Source organism: Phoenix dactylifera, chromosome 16 (assembly GCF_009389715.1).
Source record: "Phoenix dactylifera cultivar Barhee BC4 chromosome 16, palm_55x_up_171113_PBpolish2nd_filt_p, whole genome shotgun sequence".
Classification (NCBI taxonomy): domain Eukaryota; kingdom Viridiplantae; phylum Streptophyta; class Magnoliopsida; order Arecales; family Arecaceae; genus Phoenix; species Phoenix dactylifera.
The window spans coordinates 3,551,740-3,568,374 of NC_052407.1; the positions used below are offsets into that span (position 1 = coordinate 3,551,740).

The 16,635-nt window shown below is 42.2% G+C and overlaps 1 long non-coding RNA gene and 1 pseudogene across 1 annotated transcript; both read left to right on the plus strand.

Moving 5' to 3' along the window:
* Positions 1–3,661: 3,661 nt before the first annotated feature.
* On the plus strand, positions 3,662–4,999 carry LOC103718783 (annotated as a pseudogene).
* Positions 5,000–6,756: 1,757 nt separating this feature from the next.
* On the plus strand, positions 6,757–14,500 carry LOC103718781. Its single transcript, XR_005506424.1, has 2 exons — positions 6,757–6,829; positions 14,108–14,500. It is a non-coding gene; the product is annotated as an uncharacterized LOC103718781 (long non-coding RNA).
* The last annotated feature ends 2,135 nt before the right edge of the window (positions 14,501–16,635 follow it).

A 16,635-nucleotide genomic window follows, 5' to 3' on the forward strand; every position in this document is an offset into this window, starting at 1 on the left:
TACAACAAGACAACAACGTTATTGAAGTCTTGAACTAAGCTTAGGCTTGTCGGCATCGTTGTTATTTTTGTGTTTTTGTTTTTCTACAAATTAGTGAAGTGATATGTTGGGTTTGATGTTAAAAGTAGCATCTAGCTGCTTGCGAAAGTATTACTAATGCGAGGCTCGTCTTGGAAGCGGGTGGTATTCATATTGAAGGAGATTTGGCTGTGGTGATCAATTAGATCTAGAACCAACATAGGGCTAGCGATAGACATCCACTTTTGCAGAACATCAGCAAGTTGACGATGGATTGTGGTGCTTTTTGAGCCACTCAGGAGATTAACAGGGCTACTGACTGGGTCACCTCTTTTGTTGCCCAGCACTCGAGTGATCTCCTTTGAGAGAGCTATAACATTATCCCACCGCCTTTGCATTATCTTTTTTTTTTCTGATTTTTTTGAATGTATTCATGCTAAAACAATATAACCCACCTGGTCTGTCAAAAAAAATAAAATAAAATAGCATCTACACAAAACTTATTCTATTCCTTGTTTTTGTTTCCACCTTTTTATAAAAGCAATAAATCTTTGCTACTAAAAGAATAAACATCTTGCAAAAAAATTCAAAATATAAAAGATTTTGTGTACATGTTGTTCAGCCTAGTCAATTTTTGTGTTAGGTTTTTGAAAATAAAAAACAGAAAACCAAAGCAATACTCAGCGGGCCCTTAGTTTCTTTTGTTTTGTGAGCCCATCAATGTTGGCATGCACATCTAAAATTGGTGGCCCACCCCCATCCCCAGCTACTTTGAGCTCAAAAAAGCTAATTACGATAGTAGTATAAGTCCAATGTTCTGGGCCGTAAAACCCAAAAAATATCATGAGTCTACATTCATGGCCACCAGTTCACTCTTCATTTGAAGAAAGGAAAACAGAGAATATGAAGTGTAAAAGAAATATGTCTTGTATAGTGGCGATTAGATAGTTGGAAATAGAATAATCAAACCAAGCCAGTTTATGTATGCCTTTAATTTAATCAAGGATCGAAATGGAATTATAGCCAGTGGTGCACTGCTCCTCCACATAAAGAAGAGGTTCTTGGGAAAAAGATTGGCAATCTTGTTTTTCTCTATTTTAAACTAGATAATTCTAATAAGTACCGCTCAGATTGTTGTTGAAGAACAATGAAAATGATTTATTCATGAAGAGTAGGCAAAACTATTTCAGAATGATTTTACCACATGATGAAAATTATTTGAGTATTAACTTTTGGTGATTTAAATAGCTCATGCTAAATGGTGTAAATAAGGTTGAGTACTGCATACTATGGTTTCCCAACATGAGTTCAATGCTTGGGTTGACAAAGCATTTATATCATTGAACTACCTTTTTTTTCCCTCTAATATAAGTAGTTGGTGCAAGAATGTTTAAACTTATGTAACCATCCTATAGCAAAAAATCAACCGGACTTCAAACACAATATTCCTCCATTTGGGAAAGTTAAAAAATCGATAAACATACATTACTTCGACTTCTACAACTACGAACTAATGTAGGATAGTAATTGGGTTGGGTCGGATATAAGATAGATTAAAATTCTATCAATCCAAACGTAATCTGATTATTAAACGGATTAAAAATTTAGATCAAATCTGACCATTTTATTAATAAGTACCTAATCAGATATATAATAGATTGGATCAAATTAAATTGATTAAATTTTAAAGCATACATCCCTAGACTAATCCCAAGGTTTTCTTTTTTTTTTTTTTTTGGTGAAAAATAGGAGGGGAGGGGAGGGACCAGCCCACCCGCGTAGCAGCCCCATTACTGAGCCCCCCTTCCACTAGGGAATGTTCGATACAGGTCGCAGGTTTCGCGTGCCTTCCCCGACCCGTGGGCTACCCACTGGGTTCACCGCCTACGTGTGGGTACGTCACCCCAGTACCACCTTGGTACAAGTGGAAGGAAAGCATAACCGCCAACAGCCAGCCGAGCGTGGGGCATCCGGTCCCCTAATTTAATCGACGCCCGTGCGTTTCGAACCCGGGCAACCCATTTGACATGCGCTCGCTAAATGGCGCTAGTGCAGACAAGGACATCTCTCATATGTGATGGTCTGGTAAGTGGATAAAGGGTGGTCCATCTTTCGCGGCAAAGGACTCTTTCTTCACATAATCCACCGTTGGATCATTCACCTTTGCTTTGAGAGCTGTGTAGAGGGATGGATGATGGAGTTTGGATTTTCTTTTCTTTTTATTTATTTTTTTTTTTAACAACGGCGGCTCACGTCAATCTAGCATGAGCATTATCAGCAGAGTCAAAGAAATAAGATGATATAAGGGTAAAAGGGTAGGGTCGGACACTGTCCACGAGACCTCTTCTGAATGATGAGCAACAAAAAAAGGCGACCCAGTCGGCAACCCTATTCGCCATAGTAGAGTTTCCCTTCAGGATGATGCAGTCAGCCCCTAGAACATTCCTCACATAGGTGATCTCCTTCCATGTTGCCTTGAGCTCGGCTCCAGTAGCAATCATATCACAAGTGCGCCACCCACCTGCCACAACCAACCTAAAGTTGTGGTTCCGGATCACAAATTCTATCCTTCCACTGTCTTCGCCTGCCAAGATGCTACCATCAAAGTTCGCCTTCAGATGACAGAGGGTGGGAGCTTCCAAGAGATAAGAGTTACTCGAGATGTTGTAGAAGTGATTGGAAATCTCAGATGTCCCTAACCCACTCCGTGAAGGTGATTGGGTAACGGTGATAATCTCGGTTCATGGCGAATGGCTCTATCCTCCTCCACTGCTTTCGGGGATGTCCTCCTCTCCTTAAAAGTATGGATATTTCTGTCTAGCCAAATATAATACGCCATATAAGCAATAATGATCCTCCACTCTACGTCCCCGATCTACTCTGCAAGAATCCGCAGGTGGCACAGCAAAGCCTCCGCCGACCTCACGGTGGATTCACGGTGTCTGGTGGGTGATCCACAGTAGATTCGCACCAAAGAAGGTGAAACTTTATTCGCGCGAAGGATACACCTCCGACCCGTTCTCATTGCGACATAAATAGTATATTCACCTTTCTTTCGCGCGCCGTTCCGATACGACATAACTAGTATATAAACAAGCAAGTTGTCACCGCCGCCCTGACTAAATCGCACACAGGTTCACATACGATCTAGCGTGGCAACTTTTACCAGGAGTCGGAGAAAAAATAATGGAAGCTACTTAAATACACGAACCTTCTTCCTTCCAAGTTATAAAAAACAGCATGAAAACAGAGTGTAGCGTTCCAGATTAAACCCTTGAACCGGGTCAGCCGTTGGTTTTTGAATCCCTTCAACGCCAGACTAACTCATGTTCTACTTTCTTTACTCATTTCCTTTTGGCCTTTCCCTTCTCCTTTCATCACTCCCTGCTTCCCCGAGCCAACCGCGCCCAGTCTGCGTTCCACACCAGACGGCGAGCACATCGGTTTCGCCCTGCACCGCGACCCGCACACCGGTCAAGCCAGAAATGGTGGGCGGGCCGGATTCAAACATATCGCAATGAAGAAGGATACCAGTTTAATTCGTTCATCTCCTTTCTGAGGCCTATATATATATATATATTATATATTATATATATTATTATGGTATAGAAAGAAAGCAAAGGCTGATAGCTTCGCTCTCATATTTGCGCCACTTTTTTGTCATCCATTTAGCATTCTTCTTCACCTGACCGTTAATGGACTGGTCGGAGCTCCCCTCGGAGCTCTTGGGCTCCATCTTAGAGAGGCTCCCCGTCCCCGACCACCTCCGTTTCGGCCTCGTCTGCTCGTCATGGCGGTCCGCCGCCAAATCCAACCTCTTCGCCCCGTGGCGCAGTCCCCATGGCTGATGATCCCTTTCAACCCCAACACACCTCCCCTCCGCCAAATCCTCCGCCCAATTCTACAGCTCTCCGAGCGAAAAGTCTACAGAATTCCCCTGCCCGACCCCCCGGTCTCCGACCGCCTATGCATCGGATCCTCCTATGGATGCTGATCGCCGCCGACGAGACCTCCGAGCTCCACCTCCTGAATCCAGTCACTGGAGCTCAACTCCCCTCCCTTCCATCACCACCTTCCCCTTCGTCGAAGCCCTTCGCGACCGCAAAGGCCGCGTCACAAGCTACAATCTCTGCTTAGGCGACGACGACATCCCGCCGGAATCCTTCGCGCCCGACCAGCTCCGGTATTTCTTCTACGAGAAAGCTGTCGTCTCCTCCGACCACACCGTCATGCTGATCCATAACCCTTGTTCAAGCTGGCCCTCGCCCGGCCCGGCGACAAGGAGTGGACGATGGTGGACACCCCTTCATCCTATTGGGTAGACGCTATATTTTCTTCCGGCGGGCAGTTCTGCACGCTTGAATCCACGGGAAGAGTGGAGCTTGGGACCTCCATGGCCTTCTTCCGACGTCGGCCGTCGTCGCGCCTAGCCTGGGCTATTCGATTGTTCCAAGTACCTGGTGGAGCTGCCGGCCGGAGCAGCTGTTGCAGGTGAGGAGGTGGCGGGATCCCGTTCGCTTGGGCTGCAGCTGGGAGCCTCGCCCTCTCTACGTCGAGCACACGACGACCAGGTGGAGGTGTTCGAGCTGAGGCCGGGGCGGAATGGATGGGCCTGGGTCAGAGAACACAAAGAGGGATTGACCGGATTTGCTCTGTTCCTGGCAAGAATGGTTCGCTGTGTGTGTCAACGAGGGAATGTCCGGAGCGCGAGGGAATTGCGTCTACTTCACGGACGACGGTACTTGGTCGTTTGAGAGGTGTCACAATGTGGTTCCAGATGTTGGAATGTTTGATTTGAGTGATGAGATTGAAGCCTTGTGGTGGGTACGATTTCCAGTGATTGGCCGCCTCCAATCTGGGTCACACCCACTATGTGACATGTACATGCGAGTTTCAAAGCCAAAAACTTCTGTTTTGTTTTTCACTTATCCACTGATGCACTGCTGTAGAGGTAGTACCAAAATTACAAGTACTGATACAACTTTATATTCATTTAGAACAATAAAAAAATCCTAGGCTTATGTACCAACAATGATGTAGGTATTTTAAAAAATTTAACAGTCCGAAGTGAATATATATATATATATATATATATATATATATATATATATATATATATATTCACTTCGAAGTAAATTTTTTTTAAATCTACTTTCAACAGTTGAATCAATTTGAAAAAAACCTAAAGTTAGGAGATTTATCAATAAGTAATGTTGCTCCAATACCTAACCAAGAGCTACTACGACACCGATTAAAAAAGACTGTGTAGCTACTGGACGACGAAATAAATTTTGTATATATATATATTATATATATATATATATATATATAATATATTATATATATAATAAATATATATAATATATATATATATTTGCACGCCGCGCTAAGTAGGTATTTTATACCAATACAGGTATGAATATATCTAATAAAATTGAAAAAATAACAGATCATAGTGCCCAAAGCAACTCCCTTTCTCAGCCCACAGGTACTCCAGTGACTAGCACATAAGCAGCAATTTAGTTCACAGTCTCGTTAGCCTTTCTTTGAATACATGCTTGGCCTGAAAGACCATCCTATCGTATGATGTATATTCTTAGCTTTATTTTTTTAAAAATATAATAAATTTTTACCACGAGGATCCTTTATATGGAAGATGAATGCTAATAGCTAACATTCGTAAGAAAAAGATTAATGCATGATATTAAGCCTAAAGGGCTGGTGTAGTCTTTTGTGGTTGAGCCAAGATATCTGAATCAAATCCAAATTTCAATGAGATCGTGAGATTAAGGATAGTTGCAGAAAGGTTGCACTATTGTTATTAAACCGTGCAATAGTAGTCAGACAAAATATTCTAGTTGTGTTTTAAATGAGGATTTGTCCTTTTACCATGAGGTTATTTGTTCTTTTAAATGAAGGAAGAAAAAAAAATACATAGTTATCATCGTGCCCTCCAAAAGCCCCCAAATGGGCCTAAGAATTATTCGCTGATCTCCATCTAAGAAGCAATTCCCTCCAGATAAAATCTCGATCGCTCCGCCATCCCCTGCCCCCGAACTTGGCGAACTCTCCGTTCTCTATCGCTTCTTGGTCGCAGGCGTCCCCGACCTTCAAACCCCAGCCATGGCAACCGTCGTCTCCTCCGTCGCCCTCACCCTCCGAAACCCTAACGCTAACTCCACCGTCTTTCTCCCACCCAAACCCTCCCGTCCGCCCCGTCCCTACTCCGTCCCCGCCGCCTTCCCTCCCAACTCCCTCCATCTCCGCCCCTCCCCGCCTCCAAATCCCTCGTCGTCTCATCCTCGCCTCTCCCGCGCCGACGTCCCCCACCCTCCTCTCCGGCTCCACCCGCACTATCCTCCCTCCTCGCCTCGCTCTCCGTTCCAAGCTCTCCTGTCCCTTCCCGCCCGCATCGCCGCCGCTGCTGCCCGAGCCGCCCCATCCGCGGCGGACTCGCCGAGATCCGGGATCTCCGGGGAGCCTCGCCTCGCCGTGGGGCCACTCTTCTTCCGCCCTCAGACGGCCCAGCGGGTTACTCAAACCCCGCTCACCGTGTAGCCCGGGTAGGCCAAGTGGCTCGACATCTTACATGGGTCCTCATGGTAGGTTCTTCTCAGCTGGTCCCCAAAACCCCTGGATCGCAGCCCCTCTCGGCCATTAGGGACCTGTGCGACCTTATCTCAACTCTTCAGGAACATAATTCCGGTGTTTGATACCTGATGTGAGCCCGCTTCTCGCTTTGCCTTGGGAACTCTTGGTTTCGATTCTTAACAACACCGAGGGATGTATTGAAGGAGCGGCGGCAAAGAAGGTTTTTAATAACTTCTCTCTATGTTATATTGTTCCGATTCTCTGTTGGTTTAAGCCTATTGATAGGTTTGTTATTGTTGTACATGCATATGATTTTCTATGCGATCGAGAATATCATGGACATATGCGACTGTTTATGAGATAGATACATATATCTTGAAAGGAAAATTCGTGTTTCTTCTTTGCCTAAAAGTTTTTTTTTTGCTCCCACAAAAAAATGCAACATCACAATTATTTTCACCCTGATCTGTGCTGTATACATTTCATTGCTTATTCAGAGATATCTGTGCCAAATGTCAAAGCATTCTAAGATTAAATTATACCTATTTCACTGTAGGTGGTGAATTATTGCATTTAGCAAAGAGTGTAGATTTTCCAGATACTATTATGCTGCTGCCGCATTTGCCACTGTTTTCTTTTTTTTCACTTCCTTGCCAAGGCTTCCTCAGTGTAGCGAGTGAAAGGGAAACGATTCAAGAATGTGCTGATCGCCAATGGTCTGAAATTGGTCATCTTTTACAAGCTTAAAGAGTATATATGTGTAATTTACTTGCTATGCAAGTGAGAAAACATATTGAAACTCATTCTAAATGAGAATCAAGAATGCAAAATGTCTGAGCTGAAAGTTTTCATCCATAATCCAATGAATTTTATGTCGTACTTTAGCTTCTGCAGAAAACTTTGATAGATCTCTTAGTATTAAAATTCAATTGACAACATATCTCAATTAGGATACAGTAAGATTTTAATATATTTCAACTCTGGAACTTTACTGAGTGCTCATCCATATAATGAATATAAGATTAGTCATGCTAACTTTCTGGACATTGCTAGTTTATAAACTCTTTGGACACACATATATGACGATTTTTCTTCTTGGATCTCCTCAAATTAGGACTGGAATTCAGGATCTCTATAAGACTAAACCAGTCTGTGGAGTTGTTAGACAAACCAAAGTAGCCTGTGCACCTTCGAGTGTTTAAAAATTGCTTCTTGATAGGGAGTTCATTGTATTCATTGCTTTATAAAAGTTCATATTTATTAAACTCAGGATAGAAGTGACCTTTTATATGCGAACTTCGTGAAGGCTCAAGTGAGCAAGTTGAGCTTTGTGCTCATCTAATCTCCATCAAAATAAGCCTTCACTCTAAAATCTGATGCATATGATTTTATCATTAACAACCCTTTCTTGCTGCCTTAATATTTTTGCATTTATGTTAGTGTTTATGTTGCAGAACTTTAGCTGTTAGGGCATTGTACAATGCTAGTGTCTAGGTATCCTTAATCTGGCATAACTTTCTGAAAACCCCAATGCACAGATACCTTATATAATATAAATAACTTCATATATTATCACCATTATCTGGCATAAATTTCTGAAAACCCAATGCACAGATACCCTTATATAATATAAATAACTTCATATATTTCACCATTCTGGCATAAAATTTCCGAAACCAATGCACTGATACCCTTATATAATATAATAACTTCATATATTATCACCATTAAACAATACAATTTCATACTTAGGTGTATGTCTAATGTTTAAAAAGCAAAGTGATGAATAAGGTATGAGGCATAGAGCTTCATGCATCTCCCTGATGTATATTGTGATCTCATGAGAATATTTTGAATTTAATCAAAATAATGGCATCACTGTCATGTTTCAACTCATGACCTTTTCTACCATAATAAATAACTTTATAATAAAAGTCCTCAGACATGTATAACTTTGTATGACCAATATGATAGAATAGTTTAACTGTAAGATCTAATTATTGAAATACAAGAATAAAACGTTTGCGCATGCCTCATCTTAAGTAAGCCTGTGCATGCTTTTTATGCCAAGACTGATATGAACTTTGACAATCATGCTGCCAACTTTTGGAAGCACAGTGTGCAGGTGAGAATTGGAGTTAGAACAAAACTTAGAAGAGTGAATGATGAATTTTATGCTGTTGATATTTTTTGTGGCATAAAAAAATGGTGGCAAGAGGGCAATTGAGCAGTCAGCTTGATGCTGACTTTGGCGACTTATGCTTCTAGGTGCTAGCTATTGCATTAAACTCCTCTCAATTGGTCAGAGGAAATTTTGGACTAACCTTGTGCATTGAACTAATTATCATCAAAATAAGGCACTATGATTGTGCTTGCTGAAGTTCTTTTTTATCATTATGCTGTAAAATTTTACAAGTTTTCGATCACCTTTTCTATGATGAGTAATTTTGAATGTTCTATGCCCTCGAAGAAATTTTTTTCCGGTGCTCTTTCATGAATCTCTTCATAATTTCAGTACCAGTATTCTCTGTAATACAATCTTAGATTATGCCTAATATGTGAATTTTATTTTTCATTTTAAATTGCTATTGTTTGTAAATTTGATGAACATTGATTAAAGTCATTTCTGGTCATGTTGTTATTTTCAACTTTTGACTGCATGATTCATTGTGATCTGTAATTGTCCTATGCATCAAAGTCCAATAATTTTTAGTAAAACAAGAACCATAATTGAAAGCTATATATACTTTTTAGAGTTGTATATATTTACTTGCCATTTTATCTCTACTTTCTTTTTGAAATATTTGTGCAAAAAATTACATGTTATCATTGGCCTTCTCCCCCTTGATCCGTCAAAACCAAATCTGGTTTGCTCTCCTACATGAATTTCTATTTCACATGTCATACTATCTCGTTGATTCTAAATCATGTGAAAAACAGTCAGCGTGAATTATAAGCATCCTCAAATGTACTTATTTAGATTCTCATCCCTACATATTTACACGTCAACTCGAAGATTCTCGTATGCCATGCTTATCTTGTGCTTAGACCCTCTTAAAGGCCTCAAAAGTTAAAAGATCGTAGTCTTTGTTATTATCTGGTTTAATTTATGTTTTTTTCTTTGTATAATTGATCAAAAAACAAAAAATGATTGCATCGTGTACTGTTTCTCCCCTCTCCCTTCTCTTTTCTTATATGCCCCCCCCCCCCCCCCCAAAAAAAAAAAAAGAAAAAGAAAAAAAGAGAGGAAAACACTTCCTTCCTCCGGTATATATGTCTTACTGATAACCAGATCTATATTTCCTTCATTATTTCACCTTCACATTCAACCAAAATCTTGTCTTGTCGTTTAACACTAAATCATTACGAACTAGCACACACCTTGTCATCTTTGTAATATCAATTGTAATCAATGATAAGTGTAAGATATGAGTCTTAAGGTCGAGCCATATTGTTGGTCCTGCGCATGGGCCTTCTTTCTCTTCTTTTTCTTGTAGAACTGGTTTCTTTTTTTTTTGGCTAATGCGGGTGGATCATACCTTACGGGAACGGATACACCCAATAAGGTCAAAAAATAGGATACCTCGGAGTGCAAGGACAACTCCCCATCATCATCCACAAGGTGCCTCCGGAGTGACAGCTACATACGCAGCTACCAATCCACAGCACCATTACCTTCACGGTAAATATGCTTGGCTTGAAATCCATCCATCCCTCGCCATAGCTCAAATGTCACGGAGCAAGGGATGGTCACTACTGCCACCCCTTGGACCTCCTGGATCCAACTGATGACGGTGACTGAGTCACCCTCCAGGATGATGGACCTAGCCTGTAGACACATCGGGCATGGCGAAGGCCCGCCCAGGCTGCTCTCAGCTCCGCATCGAAACCGAAGTGTCAAATAATTACTGCCACGGCAGCTACAACCTGGCAGACGAGTCCCGAATAACAAAAACCTGCACTCCCCGCATGCCACCATTCAAAACAGACCCATCAAAGTTGACCTTGAGGAAATCGGGGGTGGGCTTCCAGGTGAAAAACACCGTACGGGATACTGCCGAAGCAGAGTGGGAACCCAGATGTCCGAGCTATCAAGGTCCCTCCAACAGGGATGGTGTAAACACAGCTCTGGTCTGAATGCGGGCACTCTCGACCACAAATCGCGGCGACATACGTCGTTCGCCGAAGGTGCGAGATTCCTGGCCAGCCAGATCTGGTAGGAGTGCAGCTCGTTCGAACAGCCTCCTGACGAAGCACTGGGGACTTTCGAGCCCTGACGATAGCCTGTAAGAACAGGTCCCTAGCGCCATACCACCTGTGGACCCCTGCCAGACGCCAAGTACCCCTAGCCTATGTGCACCGAAACAGAGCATGTCCACCGTCTCGGCCACACCACAAGCCGCATACACCAATGGATCCTCACACCTCGACCTTTAGTACAGCTCTCGTAGGAAGACGGTCCCAGACCACCTTCCAGAGGAACAACGCTACCTCGGGTGGAGCCAATCGCCAGATCCAGGCACAATCCGGGCCAGGCTCGTACTCTCGCCTAAGGATGCTGAGAGATCGCCCTCCTGACCCTGGATCTGGTCGAGGAACACCACACACGTACATCTGGTCCGCCATTCTGTGGTAAGGAGTGAACGGATCCGCTCCGCCAATGCTGTTCAAAGAACGGGCCAACTGAATCTCATCCCAGCTAGCCACCCGGGGTCATGAGATCACAGACCTGTAGACCCTCTCCAGCCTCGACACTACCGTAGTTGGCCAAAGCCGCAGAGGAAGGCCATCGACCCATGGGTCCCCGGCTACATCGATGCTACGTCCGTCGCCTATCAGCCATCGGGTGTGACTCGACACCAATGGCAAGTACCTCGCTATCTCCCGCCATAAAAAGAAGCATCTCCGCCCTCCTCGGGCCAGCCCTCTGGGCCTGCCCCCCATAACGGATGGTCATAATCCGGCTCCAAAACCCTGTGGCTCCAGGATAAAGCGGGAAGTATGCCGGAAGGAGCAGCTCTCGTCTCTCCAGGAGAGACACCACCCCTAGACCACCCTTCCTGGGGGGAGGCAGATACGCTCCCATGCCACAGGTACACCCTACGGCCCCCTCATGTGAGCCCCATAAGAAGCCCCGAAGAAGTCGCTCAATCTTCAGTAAAAGAGACTTTGGCACCACATATTGCCATAAGTAGATGGGCATGGAGCTCTGTACAGATCGAATCAGCGTGACCTGCCATCATAGATAGGGACGCTGCCGCCAACCCTCTAGTCTGCTTTGAACCCGCTGCACCAGCCGGTGCACTCGGAAACTCGCAATCTCCTACCCGAGATCGGGCACCCAGATAGGTTCCAAGTCCGTCCTGCGGCATCTCCAGAATCTCCGAATCCCCGTCGAACCCCGAGTGACGTGCTAGGGCTGAAGGAGATGGAGGATTTCTGGCCATTCACTCTCTGACCGGATACAGTGCAGTAGGCTGCAAAACCTCCTGATAGCCTGAGCGTCCGCTACGCGAGCCCGAGTCAGGAGAGGCAGTTATCGGCAAAGAGTAAATGTGATATCGGCTGGGCCCTGGAACTGGGACATAGGCCCCCGGCTCTCTGGCGGCGCACGCAGCCCGCAGCGCCGAGACAAGACATCAGAACAAATGAATGTTCAGCTGCTATTAAACTGTGGTTAACTAGAAATCTGTGACCCAGTCACCCTAGCAATTCGATCTAGGTTGCTGGTTCAGACATTGCCCTGCATATGCTTTAATTTCATAATTTACATTAAGGTAGCCCTAATGGTACTCATTATTATTTTTTCTTTGCTCCAGGTTGATGCATAATTCATCTACATTTTTATTAATTTGAAAAAAAATCAATGTTCAAAATAAATTTGTGGCATGACACCAAATTGAGCCTTTAAGATATCTGTCAAAATTTTAACATTTGGTCCATCACAATACCCTGTAACTCCACAATGGTGCATCATAAAAGTTCAGTTATATGTTTGTTGGTGTTTCATCCATATCCTTATAGCAGCAATGGAGTACTATCCCATCATCATTGATATTATCCACGATTTCAATGTAAGAATTATATGATTGTTGATTAGTCAACCAAATTAGCCTAGTTAACCCATTATTTTCTAAACAACATCAATTTCAAATTCATTTGATCCCTTTGCATTCTGTTCATCTCTTCTAAGTGATGACATGCAGACACTTCCTGAATCCTTGTTGCATTTCTCAGTGTTCTCTAAATTTATTCGTCTTATGGATCTTTACTTAAAAATTGCTTTCACACTTTTCTCAATCTCACCATTATTTAGCCAAATTATGATATCTTCGTTATTTAGTGCACTCATTTTAGTGTCCAACATTATTGGTAGAATTTCCTACATGTCTTCTTTGGAGCTCATTCTGATAATATATAATTACAACATATATCTTATCTCATATATGTTAGTAGTTTTACCTTATTAGTTTTAAAAATATCTTTTGAAGATTCTGTCATTTCTCCATGGCTGCTCTGAAGCATGACATTCTTCCTTTGGTCATATTTTGGACCTCAACATTCCTCCATCAGTTTTCTTATATGGATGTTGTTTGATTTTCACAAGTTTTCCTGGTATTTGCATGTGATCAGTATCATATTTTGGTGCCATTTTTGTGTTCCTAATCCCATCTAATAGTTTTATTTTTTAAAGATATTGCAAGTTCATCTCTTTAATTCGTCTCCCTAAGGGACGGAAAATTCCATTTTGTTTCTTTGCCTTCTCAGTGTACTGTTGCTAAAACTATTGGCCTATGGCAGTTAGATTTTCTAGTTATTTATCAATTTGCAATCTTTTCATGTTGTTATTTTCTTGTAGGAAGAAAAAAAAAATCCTTAAATGACACCTCTGATCCTCCATTGGAGGTACTGGATGTGCAGTTTTTTGTATATATTTTCTGATTAACTATGAATGTGTAGGTTCACAACATTATTTGAAGAATTTCTTTCAGACCTTCATGTCGTCTTCTAAGATGGAATTAGCTTATTTCCCACCTTGGGCCAATTTATGTAACAGGCTTCTTCTCTGAAGATTATTTCAGGAATTAGATCTAATATAGTTGTTTCTTTCATGGTGTGAACCCTATACGGCATCTCTTGGAGCAGTACAACCAAGATCTGTTGCTTGCAAACTGATTCTCAACATTGTCTGTCATATTCTTCTATTTTCAGTGTAGTATAAATTTGATAGGTAAACTCCTAAAAATATCTGAACTCCCAACTAGTTTATGTTACAGTTGAAGCACACATGTAAATGGCATATGCTTTGTTTACTTCAAAGTTGGCACAACTGAAAAGGAACACCCTTTTCCAATACTTGTCAGTTAAAAACTAAAACCAGTAAATACAACTGCTATGTGTGTGATGCACGGCTAGTGGATATATCTATTAATGTAGCTTTAGTTTCACATATTTGCAATGCTTTTCTGCCTTTTCACATATTGAGACTTGTGTGCAGGAAAATGGTGATGATTGGTGTTATCGTTCTCGCTTGCTGTTCTTTGCTGGTGATCTATGATGCAGTTGCAAGGAGAACGAAAAAGGAAGAAAAAGGTGGCGATTTACAGGTGGAATGGTCCACACGCCTTTATTTTCATGTCTCATTTTGAACAAGTTTGATGCTAGATGTTTCTGTAATGTAGATTGAAATTATATTGCAGACGAAATAGAGACAATAGGTTATAGTAGAAATAACTGTGTAATCTTTGCTTGTTTGACGTACTATAGTTCTATCTGGAAAAGTTTAGACTTCTCCAGCATTATTCTGATACTTCGAAAATAAGGGAAAGAATACTTATTGACATGCTCGTGGTTACAAAGTCAAGAATGTGATTTGTTTGGTTTTCCAAATTGATCAATCTACTGCTGGTGAATTTTCATTCAACTCTTCCCATGGCTGGCATCTGAAAAAAAAAATAACAAAGAATGCATGCTATTACTTAACTGATATTAATCTGAAACAAGCATTCACACCAGCAAAAGTAAAGACTCGAGTGAAGAAAGATCAGAAAAAGGCAGTCTTACAAAATGGAGAATCACACAAAGGGAAAAGACATACCAGATTGTATCTAGACGATTGTTCAAAGTGATGGCAGATTCAGGGTGCCTGCTTCCCGATTATGGATCGGTGTCTCCCTCTTTATAAATGAGGCTAACGGTGTATGATTTACAGGAAAATGACTAATAATAGTTTCTTTCTTTTATATCAGGAGGAGCAGTTCGTAATTTTGTATATCTCTCGTGGCTCTGCCCTTGGCGGTTGACTAGGGCTGAAAACAGATAGAATGCGGACTGAATATGGGTATATCTACGTCCGTATCTATATATATATATAAATAAAATTAATATTTAATATTACAAATTTAAAGAATATCGAATCGGACAGTTTCTATAAAGTAGAATAATACATGTATAATATTGGTTTCAATGCAATGCGACTGACTTTATATGCACTAGCACATCTTCTAGATTCCTTGAAACATGGCTTTCTCGTTAAAACCAAACCACATGCAAATAATCTTAGATGTTAAAACGTAGGCTTTATTAGGCTTAATTACCTTGATGTGGACCTGCCAATCTTGGAGGAAAAATAATATGATTAACACAATATGATAAGTCATCAATGAACCACATCAGCACATGAGATGGCCCAAATCCAGGTTGGCAGGCCCTTACATCAAATTTCCCTGTGAAATTGCTCTGTGACTTCTCAAGCCAAGCACTGCACATTTCAGAACCATAGAGCTGATGAATTTGAATTCGAAAGCCATCACCAGCACTACAAGTTGTCTACGCCGCATCTTTCTATAGTTAAGACCACAGAAAGTAAAGATCTTGCAGATCCAGAACTTTTCCCTAATTGCACAAGAACTGAGACAAATCATTCATCGTAAGGTTTAAGATAAGCCTTTCCTGGCTGGGTATTTTGCAGGATTCGCATAGGATATACAAGGATGCTCGCTACATATATCCTAAGATTCAGTCACCCCTTTGTGATCCGAACTGGAGACATTAAAGTCCTAAAGTAATCTATAATAAAGAATGATGGCTGTCTAAAGAGTTTGTTAAGAATAACAGAAGCTGTAACTTACTGAATCTCAATACAAAAACAATATAAAGGATGTAGAAAATCACATCAATGCAAATTAAGCTAATGTGTACCAGAAAGGGTGGCATGAATCTCAGATTATCATGGGCTAAGAGAAACCCTAATTAATTGGGGAAATGGGCGTACTAAAAAGGTTATCACTGAGGATCCATCGGCGGTTTCTAACGGTAGACATTAGGAGGGAGGACCTTCTTGGAGTCAGGGACGCATCGGGCCTGTGCGGCCAACTGCGAGGTAGGTGAAGGCCATGGGAGGGGTTTGAGGAAAAAGTTGAAGATATGCAGAGTAAGTTGGAGGAGTAAGCTGATGAAGGAGGAGGAGGCCGCGGAGAGATGAGGAGAGAAGAGGCCGGCGGAGGTAGCGGAGCAGGAGGAGCACGATCGGTGGTAGGAGTGAGAGGAAAGGGTCGGGTAGGAAAGGGCTAGAGATTTGGAGTAAGAAAATTTTAGGGGAATTTGCTTCGCGGTCCAAAATTAGACCCCTGTATAACGAATAGTCCCTGTTGACTGTGCATTTAATAAGCGGTCCATTGACATATCAAATCTCATAAGGAGACCAAAATACCCCTGACCTGTTTCCTCTTCCGTCGTTCCTCGTATGCATGTGTTCATTTGAACGAGCCCTATTCAAAGTTCACTAATTCCAGCCCTCGTTCGTCCCCAATCTTCGTATCCTAATCCTCTCTTCCGACGGAAAGAATTCCATAAAAATCTCGCCCGATTCCGCTTGATTTGAACGCCCCGGTTTCGAACCCTAGAACTGCAAATCACTTCCCAACGGTACTCGATCTTCCTCTTTTCCCCTGTTTAGCCGTTCCCCTTTTGGAAAAGTAGAACCCTTCCGATCCGATTGTGAGGAGCAAGGCCGCCTCGGAGTCG